Source organism: Mobula birostris, chromosome 3 (assembly GCF_030028105.1).
Source record: "Mobula birostris isolate sMobBir1 chromosome 3, sMobBir1.hap1, whole genome shotgun sequence".
Classification (NCBI taxonomy): Eukaryota; Metazoa; Chordata; class Chondrichthyes; order Myliobatiformes; family Myliobatidae; genus Mobula; species Mobula birostris.
Window position 1 is genome coordinate 54,544,848 of NC_092372.1, and position 19,566 is coordinate 54,564,413.

Genomic DNA, 19,566 nt, shown 5'->3' on the forward strand with positions numbered 1-19,566 from the left:
GGTCAGACTAACTGGCCAAGAGTTTCCTTTCTTCTGCCCCTCTCCCTTCCTGAAGAGTGGATTGATCGGGAGATCGCTTCACCGAGCATCTATGCTCTGTCCGCCAGAACAAGCGGGATCTCCCAGTGACCACCCATTTTAATTCCACTTCCCATTCCCATTCCGAAACATGACCATCCATAGCCTCCTCCACTGTTGGGATAAGGAAAAACACCGTGTATTCCATTTAGGTAGCCTCCAACCTGATGGCATTAACAGCAATTTCTCAAACTTCCAGTAATGCATCCGCCCCCCCAAAACTTGTCCCTATCTTATGTTTTCTCCTTGCCTGTTCATCACCTCCTCTGGAGCTTCCCCCCCCCCCCCACGCCCGCTTTTCTTCTTTCTTCAATGGCCTTCTGTCTCTTTCACGAATCAACTTCCTAGCTCTTTACTTCATCCTTCCCCCTCCAAGTTTCACCTATCTTCTGGTGTTTCTGTCTCCCTCCCCCCCCCCCCCACCTTTCAAATCTATTCCTCAGCATCTTTTCTCCAGCCTTGTTGAAGGGTTTCAGCCCAAAACGTTGACTGTACTTTTTCCATAGATGCTGCCTTGCCTGCTGAGTCCCTCCAGCATTTTGTGTGTGTTACTGACATTTGCAACTTTCCAGTCTTCCAGAACCATTCCAGAATCAATTGATCTTGAAAGATCATTACTAATGCCTCTATAATCTCTTCAGCCACCTCTTTCAGAACTCTGGGATGTACACCATCTGGTCCAGTTGACTTATCGACATTCAGACCTTTCAGTTTCCCAAGAACCTTATCTCTAGTTATGGTAACTTCACACACTTTGTGAGCCCTGACACCTGGAACTTCTATCATAGTGATAGTGTCTTCCACCCTAAAGACTGAGGCAAAATACTTATTCAGTTTGACCACCATTTTGTTGTCCCTCATTGCTACCTCTTCAGCATCATTTTTCCTGCAGTCCGATATCCACTCTCACCTCTCTTTTACTCTTTATGTGTCTGAAGAAACTTTTGGTATCCTCTTTAATATTATTGGCTAGCTTCCTTTACCTTAATGACTTTCTTAATTGTTTTGTTGGATTTTAAAAACTTCCCAATCCTCTGAGCTCCCACTAATTTTTGCTGTATTATATGCCCTCTCTTTGGCTTTTATGTTGGCTTTGACTTCTCTTGTTAGCCACGGTTGTGTCATCTTTCCTTTAGAATACTTCTTCCTCATTGGGATGTGTATATCCTCTGCCTTCTAAATTGCTTCCAGAAATTCCAGCCATTACTTCTCTGCCATCATCCCTGCCAGTGTTCTTTCCCAATCAATTCTGGCCAACTCCTTTTTCATGCCTCTGTAATTCCCTTTATTCCACTGTAATACTGATACAACTGACTTTAGCTTCACCTTCTCAAATTTCAGAGTGAATTCGATCATATTATAAGCACCTGTCCCACAGGGTTTTTTTACCTTAAGCTCTCTAATCAGTTTTGGTTCATTGCACCTCACCTAATCCAGAATAGCAGATCATTTAGTGAGCTCAACCTTGAGCTGTTCTAAAAAGTCATCTTGTAGAAACACTAGAAATTCCCACTCCTGGAGTCGAACACCAACCTAATTTTCCCAATCTACCTGAATTTTGAAGTCCCTCATGACTAATGCAACATTGCCCTTTTGGCATGTATTTTCTATCTATTGTAATTTGTAGGCTACATCTTTACTACTGTTTGAGGGTCTGTATACAACTCCCACCAGGGTCTTTTTACCCTTGCAGTTTCTTAGCTCTATCCACAATGATTCAAAACCTTCTGACCCTATGTCAACTCTTTCTAATGATTTGATTTCATTTTTTACCAATAGAGCAACACCACCCCCTATGCCCTCTTGTCTGCCCTTTCGATACAATGTGTATCTTTGGACAATAAGCTCCTAGCTTTAATCTTTTTTCTGCTATGATTCAGTGATGCCCACAACATCATACCTGCCCATCTGTAACTGTGCTGCAAATTTATCTATCGTATTCCGTGTACTGTGCACATTCAAATACAACACCTTTAGTCCTGTATTCTCCCTTTTCAATTTTGTCTGCCTTTTGTGTTGCAACTCATCCTGTTGACTGGAATGTTGCCCTATCAACAGCCTCTCCTCACTACACATTGCCTCTGTTTGTAAACCACCTACTTCATCTTCAGCACTATTATTCTCCTTTCCAATGATACTTCCACAGGAATTGCTTCCTTTTACGTTATATGTCAATGATTTTGAGATGGAATTGATGACTTTGTCGCCAAGATTGCAGACAATATGAAGATAGGTGGAGGGGCAGATTGTGTTGAGGAAGCAGAGAGACTGTGAAGGAGACTGCAATAGATTTTGGACAACAGGCAAAGAAGTGGCAGTTGGAATGCAATGTCAGGAAGTAATGGTCATGCACTTTGGTAGAAGAAATAAACATGTAGACTATTTTCTAAATAGAGAGAAAACTCAAAAATCTAAGGCACAAAGGGACTAGGGAGTCCTCATGCAGGTTCCCTAAAGGTTAATTTGCAGGTTGAGTCAGTGGTGAGAAAGGCAAATGCAATCTTATCATTCATTCGAGAACGCTGGAATATTAAAGCATGGATATAATATTGAGGCTTTATAAGGCACTTAGTGAGGCCTCATTTGGAGTATTGTGAGCAGTTTTGGGCCTCTGATCTACGAAGGGATGTGCTGATATTGGACCTTGTTCACAGGAGGTTTATGAAAATGATTCCAGGACTGAACAGCTTATCATATGAAGAACATTTGAGAGCTCTGGGCCAGTACTCATTGGAATTCAGAAGAATTTGGGAGATTTCATTGAAATCTATCAAGTGTTGGAAGGTCTTGATAAAGTGGATGTGGAGAGGATGTTTCCTGTGGTGGGGGAAGCTACAACCAGAGGACACAGTCTTAGAATAGAGGGATGTCTATTTAGAATGGAGGTGAGTAGGAATTTCTTTAGCCAGAGAGTGGTGAATTTGTGGAATTCGTTGCCACAGTCGGCTGCGGAGGCCAAGTTACTGGGTATATTTAAGGGAGAGATTGATAGACTCTTTATTAGTCAGGGCATGAAGGCAGGAGATTGGGGCTGAGAGGGAAATGGATCAGTCATGATGAAATGGCGGAGCAGACTTGGTAGGCTAATTGTCCCAATTCTGCTCCTATATCTTATGGTCTTATGGTCTAATACATCATATTTCTCATGGCCCATAAAACAGAATGGTAATTGAAGGGAGAGAATGGCAGGTTCTATAATGGATGAAATGCCAGCCCTAGTTGCCTCTACATATCCCCTCTCCAAGATGTGTGAAATTTAACTGTGAGTAGAAATATGTTAACACTTGGCCTTATGCAAGCTGGCAAAAATGCCTTGTAAGTAGGCAGCTGTTTGCTCTGATGCAGCAACAATAAAGAGCAATTAAATTTACAAATGCAAAGATACAAATTTATTTCATTGATGCATCATAGTAAAATGGGTAAAAACCGAATGCACTTGAAAATGACAGTTTTATAATCTGCCAGTTAATATGTTGGCATGAGATTTACACAAGTATCAGAGCATGGTAAATATAAATTGTATTTATATGGACAGGATCACAGTACAGCAGGAATAGTTTGAGTCAATTGCTGCTGGCAAAGAGAAACATGCCCTGCCTCCTTTATGTCAGCCTCCAGGGAGAACTTCGGCAAGGGCTACACAATTGAAATATTAATTGTTCATTTCCAGCAATATTTTTATCTGGAGCAACCAGCTATTTCATGCAACACTACACTTATGAGTTACCTTTAAGCTGCAAGCTGACTCAAATGGATTATTCTATATTCTAATATGCATCTGCATATAATAATTAAATTGTCAGAAGGAAATACAAGGTAAAAATCTAGGTCATAAACTTTCAGGCGATTACTCTCAGTCTTCCACGGGGAATAAAAAACTTCTCTTAGAATTCCAAGTCTTTCTGCTCACTACCTTAGTGGAAGAAAATTGTACAGCAACACAAATTCACCAGATAGCGAGCTTTGATTCGCTTGACGATGTCCGGCTTGTTTCTCCGATTGTCATTTCCAGTGGCAATTGTCCAATAGTGGTAAACATGATCAACTATTTTCCAGTTTCTGCTCCATGAGCCTCAGGGTGCTGGCTATGAATTGACTAGAACAGAACAATTAAGTCAGCTTGATGCATAGTTTAAGAGCATAACCTGGGATGTTGGTCTATTTTGTTTAAATTAATAAATATAATGAAGAAATATAAATGCACTTGTATTTATATTGTGCTCTTTTGTCACAAGGATAGTTCAAAATATTTAACATCCAATGAAATCCCTTTAAAGTACAGTCACTCCACTAGGAAAATACCGGCTACATTTTATTCAATATTTTGCAGTCATTAATAGCATTAATACATTAACTCATAGTTTGGCACTAGGTATTGCCAGCTGAAATTCCTGTTAATGACTATGAGTGTTGTTGGACGTTTTCGTAATAAGATCCAACTCGTTGTAGTTGTTATTATTGTAACAATGCTCAAGATGCATAAAATGTCATATATACTCTACATATCTTTCCATTCTGTGTGTTGTTAGTTAAATAAGCCAATTTCTAACTTTAATGAAAGTGAGTATTTTAAACTAACACACACACTAAATGCTGGAGGAACTCAGCAGGCCAGGCAGCATCTATGGAAGTAGTAAACAGTCCTGATGAAGGGTCTCGGCCTGAAACATCAACTGTTTACTCTTTTCCATAGATGCTGCCTGACTTGCTGAGTTCCTCCAACATTTTGTGTGTTTTGCTTGGATTTCCAGCGTCCGCAAATTTTCTCTTGTTTGTGAGTATTTTAAAATTAAGTTAAAAAAACTATTTGCAGAAAAGATAGAAAAGAAAATTTAATGGTTGATTTACAGTATTAAAACATAAAATATCATTCAAATTAATTTTACTCTATTTGGAATATATGAGTTAAATAATAATTTCTTTCGAGTCACCCCGTGTGATTGTGACATTGAGATGACAAACTAAACTAATGCTGGCTCAGATTGTCAGCTGCTTTTGGCAGATGTTGTCTCTTACACGGACCAGGAATGGGATGCAGTTGGAAGCAAGTAGCTTGGCGACTAGCTAAAATAACCAGGCTGAAAATAATTAGAGATGGAAAGCGATAACTTTTAACAATTGTGTTAAATGTATTAGAGCCAGGCAGAAGGTAAATGTTAAAACCTTAAAACCAGAACCCAACCTATGTTGAACCTGACATATTCTGATTTTTTTCATAATGGAGACTAGCGCTGGCATGCAGACTTGGTCAAAAGATTCTGTTGTTGTTTAGACTAAACATTAGAATGGGGAAGAAATGTATTCTAAGTGACTTTGACAGTGGAATGATTGTTGGTGCCAGACAGGGTGGTTTGAGTATCTCAGAAATTGCTGATCTCCTGGGATTTTAATGCACAGCAGTCCCTAGAGTCTACAGTGAATGGTGTGAAAAACTGAAAAACATCTAGTAAGTGGCAGGTCTGTGGGCAAAAACGCCTTGCTAATGAGAGAGGCCAGACTGGTTCAAGCTGGCAGGAAGGTGACAGTACCACAATTAACCATGTGTTACAACAGAGGTGTGCAGAAGAGCATCTCTGAACTTGAACCTTGAAGTGGATGGACTACAGCAGTAGAAGCCCATGAACATACACTCAGTGGCAACTTTATTAAGTACAGGAGGTACAGTACCTAATAAATAGGCTATTGGGTGTAGTTCTATCTGCTTACGGCTAGTTTGCTGCTTACTGCCTCATTCACACAGCCCTCCTCAGTCTCCTTAGTCAGTTTTATACTTAGCTTGTGCATGGTGTCTGAGTATTTACTTATCCATTTGGTTGGTATGAAGTGGGTTAGAAAGGTGGAGCTTCTGTGATGTTTAAATGATTGAATCAAATGAAGTATTATTTGTCTTCACAAACATTGGAAGCAGGGTTAGATACTTTTGCAGAATGTCTAATTCTGCAAAATGTCAGGAGGCTCAGGATTCACACCAACAGGCTCAGGAAAAATTATTACATCTCAACCATCAGACCCTTGAACCAAAGGGAATAACTTAACTCAACTTCAGTTGCCCCATCACTGAACTGTTCCCTCAACCTATGGACTCACTTTCAAGGGCTCCTCATGTCATGGATATGGCCTTTTTTTGATTCTATTGTGTTTCTTGTATTTACTATGTTTGCCCGTAAGAAAATGAATTTCAGGGTTGTAGATGGTGACATATATTTTCTTTAATAATGAAATAACTTTGAAATTTGGGGAGGAAGGGTGCATGGGCAAGTGAGTGTAGGCATCCTCTTTTTCAAAAGTCTGATGGGTTCTGGGATAGTAACTGTTCTTGAACCTGGTAGTTGTCCTGAGGCTCTTGTATCTTCCTGAATGCAGCAGTGAGAAAAGAGCATGGACTGGATGGTGAGGATCTCTGATGATGGATGCTGCTTTCCTCCGAAAGTGTTTCATGTAGATGTGCTTAATGGTTGGAAGGGCTTTACCTGTGATATATAGGGCTGAATTTACCAACCCTTGTAGGATTTTCTGTTCAAAAACATTGGAATTTCCATACCAGGCCATAATGCAGCCAGTGAATACACTCTCCATTACACATCTAAAGAAGTTTGTCAAAGTTTTAGTTGTCATGCTGAACTTTCACAGACTCCTAAGGAAGTAGAGGTGCTACCGTGCTTTCTTTGCAATTGCACTTAGGTGCTGGGTCCAGGACAGATCCTCTGAAATAGTAACACCCAGGAATTTAAAGTTGATAGCCCTCTCTATTTCTGATCCTCTGATGTTGACTGGCTCATTGACCGCTGGCTTCCCTCTCCTGACGTCTATAATCAGTTTCTAGGTCTTGCTGACATTGAGTGAGAGGTTGTTGTTTGCCACCCCTCAGCCATATTTTCAATCTCTCTCCTGTATGCCGATTCATCACCACCTTTGATTTGGTCTACAACAGTGGTGTCATCAGCAAACTTGAATATGGTATTGGAGCCGGGCTTAGCCATACAATCACAAGTGATAGGTGTTTAAAGCGAGTAGAACAGGGGGTTAAGCACACATCTCTGTCATGTGCCTGTACTGATGGAGATCATGGAAGAGATGTTGTTGCCAATCTGAACCGACTGGGGTCTACAAGTGAGGAAATCCAGGGTCCAATTGCACAAGGAGGTACTGAGGCCAAAGTATTGGAGCATATTGATCAGTTTTGAGAGGATGATGGTATTAAATGCTGAGCTATAGTCAATAAAGAGCATCCTGATGTTTGCATCTTTGCTGTTTAGATGTTCCAGGATTGAGTGAAGAGCCATTGAGAAGACATCTTCTGTTGCTTTGGTCAGCAAATTAGAGAGGAGCTAAGTCACCTCTCAGACAGGAGCTGGTATGTTTCGCCACTGGTCTTTCAAAACACTTGATCATTGTGGATGTAAGTGCAACTGGGCGATAGTCACTGAGGCCAGTCAACGCACTCTTCTTGGACACCGGAATAACTGAAGCCTTCTTGAAACATTCTTTCTTAATGCCAATATGTTTCAACATATTAGCCTGTTCATTGCCGCCTTCACATTTTTCAAGGTTCCTTTCACTTGTGAATTCAGAAGAAAGTATTCATTAAGGACCTTACCCACCTCCTCTGACTCCAGGCACATGTTTCGTCTTTCATCCCGGATTGGTACTAACTTTATGCTAGTTGTCCTCCAGTTCTTCACATACATGTAGAATGACTTGAAGTTTCCCTTAATCCTACTCACCTATGTCCCCTTCTAGCTCTCCTAAGTCCATTCTTAAGCTCCTTCCTGGTGACTTCATAACTCCCCAGAGCCCTCTCTGATCCTTGCTTCCTAAACCTTAAGCATGCTTCCTTCTTCCTCTGGGCTAGATTGTCTCTTGTCAACCAAGGTTCCTTCACCCTACTATCCTTACCCTGCTGCAATGGAACAAACCTATTCATCCAAATATTTTTAATGACAGCTAGTACTTAATTTGCTTGAAACCAAGTCTCTATAATAGCTACAGCTATGTAGTTACCTGTGCTGATCCATACTCTAAGTTCACAACCCTTGCTCTCAATACTTCAATTATCCACAAATCTGAAACCCTGCCCCCTGAATTAATTTTTCAGCCACACATTCAACTGCCATATAATCCTATTCTTACCCTCAATGGTGCATGGCACGGGCAGCAATCCAGAGATCACTACCCTTGAGGTCCTGCTTTCAGCTTCCTCTCTGTGTTCTCTCTTCAGAATCTCATCCCAGTTCCTAGCTGTGTTGTTGGTATCAATATGTATCATGATACTTGGCTGCTCACCCTCTCCCTTTAGAATTCAGTGGACTCAAACTAAAACATCCCCAAACCATGGAAGGTAAAGTACCACCAGTAAGTCTCATACATATCCACAGAATCTCCTGCCTATTCCTCTAACTATTGAATCCCTTATCACCACCATTCTCCTCTTTTCCCCACTTCCCTTCTGAGCCACTGAGCCAGACTCAGTGCCGGAGATGTGGCTTTCCAGTGGTAGGTTGTTTCTCCCCCAACGGTATCCAAAGTAGTAAAATTGTTACTGAAAGGAACAGACGCAAGGGTACTCTGCACTGTCCACCTATTCCCCTTTCCTCTTCTGATAGTCACCCAGCTACCTTCCTCGGTGTGACTGTCCCACTGTGGCTCCTATCTATCAACTCCTCATTCTCCTGAATGGTCCACAGGTAATCTAGCTTCTGCTCCAGTTTCCTAATATAGCCTATGAAGAGCAGCAGCCAGATGCACTTGTCACAGACGGGCCTTCCAGATCGCCCACATCTTGCAAGAAGAGGGAACCACTTCCCTGGGATCCATTCCCACTACTCTAACTGGAGACAAATAAAGAAAGAAACAGAATCTTGACAGAAACCTCACCCTGGCCTCCACTCCTTCTTACTGAAGCCTCACCTCCTCACTCTAACTTGTCCTACTTGCACTACAGCTGTGCCGCTAAAACCTAACTTATTTTTACTGGCTCTTACGAACAACATTTCCTCTGAGCTTTTTTTACAGCTGCATGGACCAACCATTGCTCTGGGCAGGAAATTTTTAGATGGCCTGAAACTACGTGACTCTTTAAATATTTATTTTGTAATATGCATACTATGAACATTTAGAATTAACATTTAAAAATGTCACAGATTTTTGATTTTATTTATTAATTGAAGGGTATAATGAATATAACTTCCACATTTTGTAAAATTTTCTGACTTGTCTTTATTACAAATCCATTGTCAATAAACGCTGTCCAGACAAATTTGACATCTAGATCATTAAGTCATCCTCATTAAGCCATCCATAGGTTTCACTTCTACTCTGCTTCTGGATTTACATTTGACTGAATTGATAAGGGTTAATTGACATTCGCAGTCAGGACTAGAAGTTTGAAATGTTCCAACGATGTCAACAAGAATTGATAGTTCTTCAAATTCTTTGTTTCCAAGCATATAGTTCAACATATCTGGGTAATTTCCTTCAATGGCTGGGTAAGTTCCTTTAATTAATTAGATTAACTTAGGAGTAGGCAATGGAGGCAGCAGTTAGGGTAGTCAAGTGCTCTGTATGCAGTATGTGGGAAGTCAGGGACAGCACAATTGTCCCTGATGACTACACCTGTAAAAGGTGCATCCAGCTGCAGCTCCTGACAAACTGAGTTTGGGAACTGGAGCTGGAGCTGGATGAACTTCAGATCATTTGTGAGGCAGAGGCAGAAATAGACAGGAGTTTCAGGGAGACAGTCACCCCTAAAAGTCAGGAGGCAGGTAACTGGGTGACTGTCAGGAGAGGGAAGGGGAATGGACAGAAAGAGCAGAGCACCCCTGTGGCCGTTCCCATCAACAATAAGTATACTGTTTTGGATACTGTTGGTGGAGATGACCTACCAGGGACAAGTTGTAGCGGTCGCGTCTCTGGCACCGAGACTGGACCCTCAGCTCAGAAAGGAAGGAGGGAAAAGAGGAGAGCAGTAGTGATAGGGGATTCGATAATTAGGGGGACAGATAAGAGGTTCTGTGGGAGAGATCGAGAATCCTGGATGGTCTGTTGCCTCCCTTGTGCCAGGGTCCACAATATCTCGGAACGAGTTCTCTGTATTCTCAGGAAGGATGGTGAGCAGCCAGATGTTGTGGTCCATGTAGGGACCAATTATGTGGATAAGAAGGAGGGGGAGGTCCTGCAAAGAGAGTTTAGGGAGTTAGGTGCAAAGTTGAAGGACAGGACATCTAGGGTTGTGATCTCAGGATTGCTACCCATGCCATGTGCTAGTGAGGCTAGAAACAGGAAGATGAGGGCTTCATGTTTCTGGACAACTGGGCTTTGTTCCAGGGAAGGTGGGACCTCTTCCAATGGGGCAGTTTGCACCTGAACTGGAGGGGGACTAACATCCTTGAGGGTAGATTTGCTAGTGCTGCTCCGGGGGGTTTAAATTAGATTTGAGGGGGAGGGGAACCAGAGTGTTAGAGCAGATAGTGAGGTGCAGGAGGATAAAGGTCATGCGAGGACTACTTGTATAGACAGAAATCAATGGTTTGTACGTGATAGAAATGTTCTCAGGTGCATCTATTTCAATGCAAGGAGTATTGTGGGTAAAGCAGATGAGATTAGGGCGTAGATTGGCACGTGGGATTACGACATTGTTGCTATTAGTGAGACTTGGTTGCAGGAAGGACAGGACTGGCAGCTTAATGTTCCGGGGTTCCGTTATTTCAGATGTGACAGAGAGGGAGGGATGAAAGGGGGAGGAGTGGCATTACTAGTCAGGGAAAATATCACAGCTATGTGCAGACACGACAGCCTGGAGGACTCGTCTACAGAGGCCATATGGGTGGAGCTGAGGAACGAGAAAGCTGTGACCACACTAATAGGGTTGTATTATAGACTGCCCAATAGTCAGAGAGAATTGGAGGATCAAATCTGTAGAGAGATAGCAGGCCGATGTAAGAAACAGAAAGTTGTAATAGTTGTAATATGTGGGATTTTAACTTCCCACATATTGACTGGGACTCCCACACTGAGGAAGGGCTAGGTGTCTTGGAGTTTGTCAAATGTGTTCAGGAAAGTTTTCTAAATCAATATATATATAGGTACCTACGAGAGAGGATGCAATACTTGATTTCCTATTAGGGAACCAAACAGGTCAGGTGACAGAAGTATGTGTAGGCGAACATTTTGGGTCCAGTGACCATAATGTCATTAGTTTCAAGTTCATTATGGATAAGGATAGGTCTGGTCCTTGAGTTAAGCTCTTTCCTGCTAGCCTTATAATCTGCTAGATTCATATCATTACCTAGTTTTTTGAACCTTTCGTAAGCTCTTCTTTTCTTCTTGACTAGATTTACAACAGCCGTTGTGCACCACGGATCTTGTACAAGCAGATGCAAGCAGATCGTTCATCTTGTCATTGCAATAAACAGTATCACCAAAATATTGTGACCATAACTTGTTCATTTTTGTCTTTGCATATTTAACACACTAATTCACATTTTTATTGTTATGCTGTAAGTATTTTCATTTAGCAGTTCTATAAGAGTAGTCTGTTCTGATTTCAGCCTGTTTGGGTTATTGTTGAAGATAAGGGATGATGAGGAATATAGGCCATCAAATAGGATGGTGGAACTGGGGGAAGGGTGAGGGACACTAAGGTTGGGTTTGGGGCTTTTGTTTGGTGGGAGATGAAGAGAGAAGACACTGGAGAGAACAGGCCGTAGTATTCGACCCAGTGCGGGACCATGATTCGATGAAGCCAGGTGCTGAGTTCGATTGAGGATTGGTGAATATGGTGAAACATTGAGCTCCAACTTGTGCTACTCAATATTGTGGATTGGTCAAAATCTTCAGATAGCAGTTACTGATTAGATTGTTATATTAATTAACTTGCTCTTTGGAATACTAGATCAAAACTTTGTAATTCCTTATTAAAGCAATAACAGTAAAATGTCTTGTCAGCAACTTACTTCGTTTCGTGGTCTAGATGACAAAACATCACATTGTTTGACATTAGTTAATTCTTTTAGCTATCTTTTTTTAACTGACAACATTGTTTAAACTATTCATAACAGTCTTCCTATATCCTGCGTAATTAATACTTCTTTTCATGAGCAGTCTAATCCCAGGTCTTCTCTGTCTATGATGCAATGTTACTTAGATGCTCTATATTTCTCATCAAAAAATTGCTGGCATACTATTTATTCTTTCCAAGGATAACATTTGCTGTGTAGGATGTAAACATCAGAATCTTTTGAATCTCAAGTTCGTTGTTGATATCATTTTTCTTGATTCAGCATTAGTGATACTGTCACATGTAATTAGTTTCAAAATACCCACTAAACCAGTTTTATAGGAAGTTTCATTTTCCAATTGAAACTTAAAATACTAAATTAACATTTTCCGTACAGAAATGTCTCTACTTTTGTCAGCAGTTAATGTATAGAAAGCAGATTTCTGCAATTCTTTCATTATCTGTTTCTGAAACACATAGCTGATGCACTGAACAAATTCAAACATAAAGTTCTTGCTGCACTAACTCTGGTAGATTTACATATTTGGCCACGTGCATGAATTTCTTGCACAGAATGCATAGAAGCATTACCTTTAAATGCTAAGATAATGTTTTCAATTAACACTGATGATATCAAAGTGAGACTTCTTTTCTGAATCTTGTTTCTCTCTTGCTTTACATGTGCAAAATTCCACATTTCTTTTGGTTATGTGATTTGGTAACTGCATCTATATGAATTGTCTGGTTCAGCTGAAGTCTTAAGTTACCTAACTTCTTCCCATTTTTTCCATTACTGAACTCACCCCAGCTTTCACTTCTGTGCAAATGGTGCCTACATCACCAATATTGCCAATTTTTACTTTTTACTCTAGATGCAAAGATATTCATTCAGTATCTACAAATTGCAAATGTCATTCTACCTTAAATTTTGCACAGCCTTCATCCTCCAAAGCATTTAACTCTTCTACTTTTCTCTTTAATATCTTTAGGATATTAAAAATATTATAAATTGTTTGAGAATATGAAAAATAACAGTTATTATTATTTGAAAAAATTAACAAGGCAAGTCAAACAATTTATAATTTTGATGCAAACAAACATAGAGAAATTACAGTATTATTTTTACCTTGTTCGAAAAGTTTTTAATTTAAAAATTCTTATTAGATTATGATTTTTTCGATAGATTAAAAGTACAAAATTCAAAGTAAGTTTACTGTTGAATTACATGTGTGTCACCATATACAACCTTTGAGATTCATTTTCTTGCTGGCATACTTAATAAATCCATAATAGGATAAGAACCATAATAGAATCAAGCACCAATTTGGGCATTCAAAAAAAACTGTGCAAATACAAAAAGAAAGAGATAAATAAAAAAGCAATAAATGTTAAGAACATGAGATGAAGAGTCTTTGAAAGTAAATCCATCAGTTTGGGAACATTTCAATGATGAAGCAAGAGAAGTTAAGAGAAGTTCAAGAGCCTTATGCTTGAAGGGTAACATCTGTTCCTGAACCTGCTGGTGTGAGACCTGAGGCTCCTGTACCATCTTACTGATGGCAGCAGTGAGAAGAGAACATAACCTAGGTGGTGTGGGTCCCTGACAATGCATGCTGATTTCTGGCAATAATGTTTCATGTAGATATACTCAATGGTGGGAAGGCTTTAACTGTGTTTAACTGGGTCATACCCATTACTACTTTGTTGCATTTTCCATTCAAGGGCTTTGGTGTTTCCATGCCAGGGTGTGATGCAGCCAGTGAATATACTTTCCTCCATACACCTATAGAAGTTTGTCAAAGTTTTAGATGTCATGCTGAATCTTCTCAAACTCTTAATGAAGTAGAGGCGCCGCCTTGCTTACTTCATAATTACACTTGCGTGCTGAGCCCAGGACAGGTTCTTAAATTGATAACACTGAGGTATTTGAAGGCACTGACCCTCTCCACCCCTGATCCCCCAATGATTACGTACCAAAAAAAGTCAATACAGAATTTTTCACATCAAAAATTCACAAACTGCAGCTCACAACACAAGTAAATGATGACAGACAATCAAAACAACAGACAGGCACAACGATTTAAAAGTAAAGTGTTTTGATTAGACGTCATTGACATTCAGCGGGCTGGCAGGTTATTGAAATGAGCTACTGACTGCTGTTCTGTGTTTATTGTTACAATTTGTTACCGTGTTGTGACCTGAAATACCGACAATGTAAATATACTGAAGCTCTAAAATGTTTCAAAGTTAATGTTATGGTATGTTTAATTAGAAAGTGTATGGATTATATTCATTTACAAACATTTAATTACTGTATTTCACAATTACATTTGTATATTAATATAGATTTTAAAATTATTCAATATTATTAAATTGTATAATAGAAAATTTCAACTGTGTGGCAACAAAGGCTTTTCATTTACTGCATGGCCTTGCACCTATGCAGCTTAGAAGGATCAATGCTTCCCAAGTGTCTTATAACCCAAATGGTGTTAAGCTCTGCGGGAAGTCCCAACATTCCCCCACTTGCTTTTTAAATCTGGGTTGTTTGAGTTTTAAGCTTTGGTTAGCATGAATGGGTTAAATCAGATTAAATTATGATAATTATGAAAAATTATCAAATTACCCCACTAATCTATGCCAACTCTGACCAGATAAACACAGAAATGCATGAATGCAAACACCTGATTAAAAGTGGGACAGGTAGATTCCCTAACTGTGTAATGAGACAGGTATGATTAATGATCTTGTAGTCAGGGATCCTCTTGGAAAGAGTGATCATAGTATGATTGAATTTCGCATTCAGATAGAGGATGAAATAGTTAGATCTAAAACTAATGTATTACACTTTAACAAGGGAGACTACAATGGGATGAAGGAGGAGCTGGCTAATGTGGATTGGGAGCTCAGGCTGTTTGGTAGTACAGTAGAGAAACAGTGGTATACTTTCAAAGAGATTTTTCATAGTGTTCAACAAAAGTATATTCCAGTCAAAAGTCAGGACAGAAAGTGTGGGGAGAGCCAGCCTTGGGTAACTAAGGAAATAAAAGATAGCATCAAATTAAAAGCTCGTGTGTACAAAGTTGCTAAGAGTAGTGGGAGACTGGAGAATTGAGAAAACTTTAAAAAAAAAACAGAGAACAACTAAACAAGAAATAAGGAAAGGGAAGATAGAGTATGCAAGTAAATTAGCACAAAATATAAAAACAGATAGCAAAAGTTTTTATAAATATATAAAGCAGATGAGGGTGGCTAAAGGCAACGTAGGTCCCTTGGAAGACAAAAAGGGGAAATTGATATTGGGTGATAAGGAAATGGCTGAGGCATTGAACGACTATTTTCTGTCGGTTTTCATGGTAGAGGACACGTCCAATATGCCAAAGAAGGATGTTATGGATGAAATGGGAGGTGTGAGGACCTCGATAAAATCACTATCACTAAAGAGATAGTGATGAGCATATTAGAAGGTAGATAAGTCCCCTGGTCCTGATGGGATGCATCTTAGGGTGCTGAAGGAATTGGCGGAGGTTATAGTGGATGCGTTGATAATTATTTATCAAAACTCTCTAGACTCTGGGCAGGTCTCGGCGGATTGGAAGACAGCAAATGTCACGCTGTTTTTTAAAAAAGAATTTAGGCAACAAATGGGCAACTATAAGCCGGTTAGCTTAACATCAATATTCGGGAAAATGCTTGAAGCTGTCATTAAGGAAGAAATAGTGAAACATTTAGAAAGGAGTGGTTCCATCAGACAGACGCAGTATGGATTCAGAAAAGGCAGGTCCTGTTTGACAAACTTATTGGAGATCTTTGAGGACATAATGAGTGCAGTGGATAGAGGGGAACAGATGGATGTTATTATACTTGGATTTCCAGAAGGCGTTCGATAGGGTGCCACACAGGAGACTTATAAATAAGATACAGATGCATGGAGTCGGAGGAAGTGTATTGGAATGGATAGTGGATTGGTTAACCAATAGAAGGCAGAGAGCTGGTATAAATGAGTGTTTCTCCGGTTGGCAGTCTGTGGTGAGTGGGGTGCTGCAGGTGTCGGTGCTGAGTCCGCAGCTGTTTACCATTTACATTGATGATTTGGAAGAGGGGACTGAGTGTAACATAGCAAAATTTGCTGATGACACTAAACTGAGTGGAAAAGCAAATTGTGCAGAGGATGTGGTAAGTCTGCAAAGGGATATAGATAAGTTCAGTGAGTGGGCCAAGGTCTGGCAGATGGAATACAACATTGGTAAATGCAAGATCATCCACTTTGGAAGGAATAATAGAAGAGCAGATTATTATTTAAATGGTGAAAGATTGCAGCATGCTGTTGTGCAGAGGGACTTGGGAGTGCTTGTTCATGAATCGCAAAAAGTTGGCTTGCAGGTACAACAGGTTATTAAGAAGGCAAATGGAATGTTGGCCTTCATTGCTTGAGGGATTGAATTCAAGAGCAGGGAAGTCATGCTGCAACTATACAGGGCACTGGTGAGGCTGCACCTGGAGTACTGTGTGCAGCTGTGGTCTCCATACTTGAGGAAGGATATACTGGCTTTGGAGGCAGTGCAGAGGAGGTTCACCAGGTTGATTCCAGGGATGAAGGGGTTAACCTATGAGGAGAAATTGAGTCCCCTGGGACTATACTGTCTGGAATTCAGAAGAATGAGAGGGGATCTTATAGAAACATACAAAATTTTGAATGGAACACACATCAAATTTGCTGGTGAACGCAGCAGGCCAGGCAGCATCTCTAGGAAGAGGTACAGTCGACGTTTCAGGCCGAGACCCTTCGTCAGGACTAGCTGAAGGAAGAGTGAGTAAGAGATTTGAAAGGGATAGATAAGACAGAAGTACAAAAGTTGTTTCCATTGGTAGGTGAGTCTAGAACTAGGGGTCGTTGCCTCAAGATTCAGGGGAGAAGATTTAGGATGGAGATGAGGAGAAACTGTTTTTCCCAGGGAGTGGTCAATCTGTGGAATTCTCTGCCCAGGGAATCAGTTGAGGTTTCCTCACTAAATATATTTGAGATAGAGTTGGATAGGTTTTTACGTAGTAAGGGAATTTAGGTTATGAGGAAAAGGCAGGTAGATGGAGCTGAGTTTACGGACAGATCAGCCATGATCTTATTGAATGGTGGGGCAGGCTCGATGGGCCAGATGGCCTACTCCTGCTCTTATTTCTTATGTTACTATGTTCTTATGTATCAATGCAATGTAAATGTTGAAGGATTCCTACTTCAATGGGTCATTTGTCTGGACAAACAGAACTCATGGAAAACTTTGGAATGATGTGATTATTTTTCTATTTCAGTTATTTGTTAAAAAGAAAGTGTGGCAGAGGTGGTAGCTCAGAAATCTATTAATGTGGCAATTTTTTTTGCAATGAATGGAAGGATGTTACTAAAGATTTGTTCATGAGACCTGCTCAGTTATATTCTACAGTGGTAGCAGACATTTAGATTTTTCATTTGGTTCTTCCATACCTGTCAAGTGTAGATATATGGATGTTGCTTCAATAAAACAGAGACATCAATGGAGTTTGGCATTTTTTCTGTACATACCAAAATACGAACAGAGTGTGGGTCTGACCTACCGAGGCAGATTTAGCATGGAGATTTGAGGCACGCTGCAGTGTTAGGTAAAGTGTTCAGTCTTGCCTGAGACATTGCTGGCAGCATGTGGGTTCCTTCTTCAATTCTTCAATTCATTACTCATCAGCCACGTTTAGACATGCTGCTGTGCTTAAGCTTTCCCCTGTCAACCCTCTTGAACACCACTTACCTTGCTCTAACCAATCACCCCCCAGAGCTCTAAGTATTTATTTTCAGTCTTGCAATGGCCATTATCTGGAAGTTCATCTCATGTTATCAAATAAGACAAATTCCCAGCATCAGGCAATGATGTGCTTTATTTGTTGAAGCCTTTTGCACACAATTACAACCAATAGTGAAAGTAGCCAATTGGAATTTAATTAAGCTTATCTACACATGTCCACAGATACAATCTAAGTTTACAAATTATGGAGCTATTCAAATACTATTCAAAAAGGACACTTTTCCAGCATCTTACAGAGATCTTTTTTTTCCCTTAAAGTGACATCGCAAGTTAACACATAAATCGCTTTGTGCTAATGGCTTAGGGGCACAAGCAGCAGGAGGAGAAGTTGTATAGCTTACATAAGAATATAAAAAATAGCAGTGGGATCATGCCATCTGATCTTTTGAGCCTGCTCTGGCATTCATCAAGATCATGGGCAATCTTTCTTTTTTTGCACTGGCCACTTAACTCTTGATTCTCTTGATCACCAGAAATCTGTTGATGTTTAGAATATAGAACATAGCAAAATTACAAACCTTTGGCCCAAAATGTGCCAAAATTTTAACCTCCTCCACAATCAACCTAACCGTTCCCTCCTATATAGCCCATAACCCTCCATTTTTCTTTTATTCCTGTGTGCATTGAAAGTGTCTCTCTTAAATGTCTCTAGTGTATCAGCCTCTACCACCACTCCCAGAAGTGCATTCCAGGCACTTATCACTTTCTGTGTAAAAGACCTATCTCTGACATCTCCCTTAAACTTTCCTCCATTCACCTTAAAAGGGAGTCCTCAGTCCAGGTTTCCCCCGCCATCCGAAGGTAGAGCGTTCCTATGAAAGGATTCGTAAGCCAGAATGTCGTAAAGTGAAGAAGCTATTACCATTTATTTATATGGGAAAAATTTGTGAGTGTTCGCAGACCCAAAAAATAACTTACCAAATCATGCCGGCAAGTAAATGTCGGCCCAGATCAGAGGCAATGCAATCGGCAATCGCCTCTCATCTGGGCTGACATTTACGTGCCTGGCGGCACCTAATTAATTAGATTGTTTATTTCAGCTTTTTCCTTAAAGATGTATTAGGTGCGTCCCGGCTACCGCTGCAATCTCTGCAGCAATGTATCAGTCCGTGGCGCGGGGGTTGGGGTGGTGGGACACTGGGGTGTCATCTCATCATCATCTGTTTCCATCAGGACAGGCAGGTCATCTTCTTCTATGTCTGCCTGCCTCGATGTCGAAGTTTAAGGTTCGTCATCTGCTGTGGCTGATGTGGAAGGCTTGAAAAACGACAATATGCTTGACTGCTTAGCCTCGTGCATTTTTCTATCATACAGTTCTTTGTAAGCACTCAGACCATCTTGCAAATATGCCCTAAACCTATGTACCCTTTCAAAATTGAAGTCGTACTTTTCTGCAATTATTGCAGCGAAAATCTCATGCAGTTGCTTCACGATCAGTTCCTGGACGACTTCACTTTCGGTCCATTCACTTCTGCATTCGGTTTCAATTGTTATCCTTTCCTCTTCCAATTGCTTCAGCTCTTCATCTATCAGTTCTTGGTCATGGGATGCCAAAACCTCTTCGACATCATCTTCGTCAGCTTCCACAAGCCAAACTCACTTTGTCCTTACCTCATTCACCACGAGCGAAACACTTAATAATGTCTAATTTTATGCTAAGTG